A 5,242-nucleotide genomic window follows, 5' to 3' on the forward strand; every position below is an offset into this window, starting at 1 on the left:
GTGAAGTTTGCAAGCTTTTTTAGCGCACCGGTGTTACCAACATTTTTTTGCCCATTTTTTGTTTTGGGTGTTGTGATTTTTTTCTACTGATTTGCAGCGTACTTCAGAGCAGTCGCGTAGCGTTGGGTCTTCCATAATGCTCGCGTACCGTGTACAGTGGCGCCAGTGTTTGAAATTGTTTGGTATACATGATTTTGTATTCGTGTTCATGTTCAAGGAGTAAGTTTTGAAATTATGACAAGCAAATAAATGAAATTAATTTTTATTTACCAATGTTTAATATAACTAAGTTATGATCCTATTTAATTATTATTAAATTAAGATTATACCTATTTACAGAGTTCATTTGATTAGAGATTCAAGTGTACACAGATGTTTTCATGATTAGTTTGATAAATTAAATAATTTACATATAAAAATATTAAGCTGTATGTTCTAAAATTTCCATTGTCTTCTTGTTCATGGTTTTTGAGCGTAGAAAAAGCGTTTCGGAATTAAGTTGGAGGAGTTGAATCTCACTTTAAACATAAAAAGTGAAGAGATCACACCTCCACTTGATCCTTCACGCGTCGCTAATCAGGTCGTTCATCTGGGTGAGTTAGTGATGCTTCCATGCTGGCTCGGACTCCCGTAGCGGAAGGTAGCACCGTCCAGAAGTAGCGACTTCACGCGTGAGCTGGAAAGATAGATCTGGCAGCACATAGCTCAAACTGTCAAGATCCCCTGTCCAACTCAGACGTGAGGTCTAGCACGTGGTGGCGCTGGTGTCGAGTCTGAAACCAAAACGAATATTTATACGACATGAACGTTGTCTGGTGCTTGTTTGTTCAGTGTGACAATCGTAGCGCGCGCGCTCGATATACAGTCGGCCGACTCGCTATCACCGCTTGAAAAGGTGCGGCTAATGTTTTCTGATAAGAGCAACGCTTTTCCCCGTCGCGTCAGCGACCCTGCAGAGCTATATAGCGAATGTAGCCGCAACTAAATTATTATCAAATTAAAAAGACGAATTTAAAATACTCCGAGCGAGTAATCAGTTTGAAGCGAGCTCACACATGTGCCATTGGACCACCATATGTTATTACGTAATCGCCGTTGTTTTGTACTAGCAGCGACTCTAACTACACCGCAGAACTGTCGGCACGGCAGATGACTGCCGGGTGAGCACAATACCGATCTAACTATTTCGCAACAGGTCGATAAGCAAGCGCGACCGCCACGTCGACAGTTCTGGTTGCAGCACAAGAGTAAGATAATATAAAGGGTTAGAATCACCAAGATCCATGAAAAGGAACGACACCATCAACCGTGAACAGGGGAGGAGTCCCAGGTCCCTGAGACAGCAGCTCCGGCACTAGTATAACACGCGCAGCTCGCTGCACAGTCAATCGTAATCACAGCTCACACTCGGATAGAGACCCGATCGATCGATGGGCTCATATTTATACTTTCGTCGATATCTTCAGATATGATATCGGTGAACCGACACGAGGCACAAACGTCCACCATGATCGTGATAAGATTCGACGGAACGGGGAATCGATTGGCCCCCGTCAGCCATATCAGGCGCGCAAACACTCCACTCAGCCAATCGGCAAGGTATCGGTGATAAGCAGCGGTGGCGGTGCGCAGCGCTGCGGCCGGTGCTCCGGCGCCCCACGCGCCCGCGCGCCCGCGCGCCGGCATCTGCTGGCGACGACGCCACCACCTCGACTAGCTGCCTTGTTTACAGTTGAGATACACCTTTATTACATTATAATTATCTAGCTGCTGCTCTCTGATAATTTCATTACTTTCTCATTATTTCAAAATAGACAATTCCGGTAGCGGATGCGACTGCTGCTGGAGCTTGACTTAATGATTCATTATGATAACAGTATAGACAGGCGCGTCGCTACAACGGGAACACAGAAATAAGTCATAGAAGTAAGACAAAGAATCTTCTTCATACTTGCCTCAATAGCATAATATTAAGTAGTGGTGGAATAATTCAACTAAATAATATTGGCGAATAAAACATGGTCGATACGGACTTACTTTACTAGGATATGTGATAGGTACGTGGAAGAATTTCGACATGATAGATAAGCTGGTAAAGGCGCATATCAAACGGTGTCATTTGATAACAGCCAAGGTGTGTGCTTTCTGGAGCATATCATACACCTGTGCGAGTACATACACAACTATCACACGAATTCGTAGGTATTTTGTAAATAGGTACCTACACGCAGGTACCTGTAGATATGAAGTAATCTGGATATCTGTACGAGTGTCGGTGAGAGATCTCCATCGTATATATTTTACTGTTTCAAATAATTATAATCATGTCACTGCGCACACATCTATAGATTCTACACCGTTGTTGAAGACTACCCTGTGGGATTGTAGTTGGAAGGTCCCACGTGTGCCTGTTTTGGACCTGAATGAGTAACGATTGAGTGTTCTGATATCATGACGTGTAGTAATAAAGTAGCAGTTGGCCGGGGCGATGTAGCGATGTAATCGTGTGAGTTGGACACACGTAACAAGCATGTTACAACTATCAGCGTGTGCGAGGTCATCCGAAGTGCTGTTATTGGAATTATCTGCCTCTAGATTACCTGGCCGTCCAATGCGCACCGCTCTGTGATTAGGAATATATTTTTCAATTTTATCCTCGATAAATGTGACTCAGACATTTTTTACGGCATTACGTGTAGCGAGGTGATGTTATAATTTGTCATTTGCTGCAATAGTATGTTATGTTCCAAGGTATCTCTACCTGCAGGTGTCCTGCCATTACTTTCAGTTTCAGTTTCATTTCTAACAGATCAGCTTATTCTTTATACTTTGACGGGATAAAAATTACTCATACAAAGTAACAACTACAGCACTATGAGTCTTTAGGTGCAGACTTCTTCTATTTTGGATTACATTAGGCATAGGAAGTATCCATGCTATGTGTTTAAAATACGTAAATAATAATAATAACTTTAGTAGCACTATCTTGTTTTCTACGAGTACATGCCTGTTCAAAGCTTGTATTTATTAAATTTTGTTAGATAAGTGGCTTTGCTAGTGGAATTGATAAGATTCTATTTCAGTAATATCTGTACCCGTAAGGTGCTGTAATTCTTACTCTACCGTCCAAATATTAGGTTTCTAATAACATAATATGTGATTTCTATTGCCTGTGGAAATATTACAACAAAATAAACTAAAAATCGTTCCTAAATGCTTATAACTTGTACTGACCCCAAGCTATAGCGGGGAAAAACTAAAAGGAAGAAAACAAGAACACCAGCCCTCGGAGGGACTATGTTTAACATGAGTTCTTTTGTATTGTGTTTGGGTTATAGAAAGTAATCAATTGCTGCTACAGTGGACAATTCCTTGGCAGACGTTGGCTGTAACCCTGTAGGGTGCCCTTCAGTTGATTGTGGTGATGATAAATAATTATTTTCAAAGAGGCCAGCAGCGGTTGCTTACTAAGATCCAGCTAGTTGGTTTTAGTAGTGAAATTAGCCCAGTCACTACCACACACTAAGTCGCAACCACTGCAAATCCCTACATTTGTTTAGCAAAGAAAACCTGAAAGGTTAAGAACATGGTTAAGAAAGTACTAGAAGCTGTATTCGGGTGTCAAGTGTCTTTTCCTTGTAAACGAATAAAGTACTCAGTGTGAATTGACAGATAATACTTCAGCCAGTGCACGCTGAGATAACGATTCCTTAACAAAACGCATGTAGCAGCTACAATGTAAGTAAGTAGTCCTGTCCTAACCCTACCTGACAATTGACCATATTAGCTATAGAAGTAATGTATGCCATTTCATTTGTTTGTATAAGCAGAGAGACTTTGCACGAATCAGGAAACAAACTAATCGAATCAAGATCCAGAAACATTATGCCCAATTGTTTTACAGATTTTTTATTATGTGAAGTATTGTCACTAATAAATAATGTATTCATTAACTTAAAATAACGTAGGACAGTTTGATCAGGTTTCAAATTTTGTATTGGCACACGTGGCACTCTTACTGAATGGGCGCGAGTGCGCGACTGATGACACGGACGCGGGCGCGACATAAACAAAACAACTATGTTACGAGGTAAAATCAATCGGTGAAACGTCCGAGTGCAGCCGATGAATCAAACCTATACAAAATAAGAAATAAAATCGCGAGCAGCATGAATATCGCGGGCCGCCCGCCCTCCGGCCGCGGCTGGCGCCGGCGGGGGCCCAGTGAAAGCGGCGCGTGGGGGTGGGGCGCGCCCCGCTGGCGGCGGCCGTGAACTGGAACTTTGGAAACTTCTGTCGTATTGTGTTTACATTGAACTTTGTTATGTGGGTTAAAGTTAAGCCAGAGTTCACAACGTGTGTGCCGCCCGCTTTACTCGATTGCAAAGTTCACTCTCAAGTTTGTCGTATCGATTTTCATCTCGTGTTTACCAAATGTTTCAAGGTTGCAGACATATTCTGATAGATATATGACACGATATATGAAGGGATTCAATGCGACGACACGCTGCGTGACATCTCCTACGTTGGTGACAGTCACGCGGGTACCTACACTAACATACTCTGTGCTGCACAGCGTCTCCAAGAACATTAGGATTAAGACTAAGTTCGTCGTAGAAATCACGTGTATAAAGTAAAATGATGCTTCACTGTTCCATATTTTTATTAAAGTTTACCAGAACCGGAAATTCATTCATTAGATGAGGAAAGTCTGCACAACTGGTTAATTTATGCTTGTCCAGAGTCTACTGATCACTTTCGATTGAAGGTGTTGTAGTAATCATGGGCTCATGACTATTTTAATTACGTAAGTATGTCAAAACACAGTATAAATAATGACGTGTAAGAGTAAAAAAGGTATCAATCATCAGCCTCTAATTGTCCAACTGCTGCTTCTTTACACATGGTGAATTATGAGCATTAATTACCTTATTACCCAACGTTGGAAAGGAATTTTAGAACTTGTAGACTGAAATTACAACTCCAGGTTTCCTGTACCGCATGTTACGAAATTCCCAAAGGGATAAGCAGATACCACATTTTCTGCAAAGTATCTACTGTTGCAACTAAAAAAGATCTAATTAAGTTTGACATCACTGATCATTGTGACATGCAAGAAGTGCATCTTTAAGTAATATAGGTACTACCTATCTAGTCGCGGTTGCTGTCACATCCAGACAACTGATATTTCCTCGTTTTCTTACTCCTCACATATTACTTCAAATAGGATTGCAAAACAAGT

At 41.5% G+C, this 5,242-nt stretch overlaps 1 long non-coding RNA gene across 1 annotated transcript; it reads right to left on the minus strand.

The window, feature by feature from the left end:
• Nucleotides 1-246: 246 nt before the first annotated feature.
• LOC126911569 (uncharacterized) lies at nucleotides 247-3,672 on the minus strand. The gene is made up of 2 exons (XR_007706112.1): nucleotides 1,276-3,672; nucleotides 247-773 (listed from the first exon to the last, which is right to left on the minus strand). It is a non-coding gene; the product is annotated as an uncharacterized LOC126911569 (long non-coding RNA).
• Between the last annotated feature and the right edge of the window lie 1,570 nt (nucleotides 3,673-5,242).

The sequence above is a fragment of the Spodoptera frugiperda genome, chromosome 16 (assembly GCF_023101765.2).
Source record: "Spodoptera frugiperda isolate SF20-4 chromosome 16, AGI-APGP_CSIRO_Sfru_2.0, whole genome shotgun sequence".
Lineage (NCBI taxonomy): Eukaryota > Metazoa > Arthropoda > Insecta > Lepidoptera > Noctuidae > Spodoptera > Spodoptera frugiperda.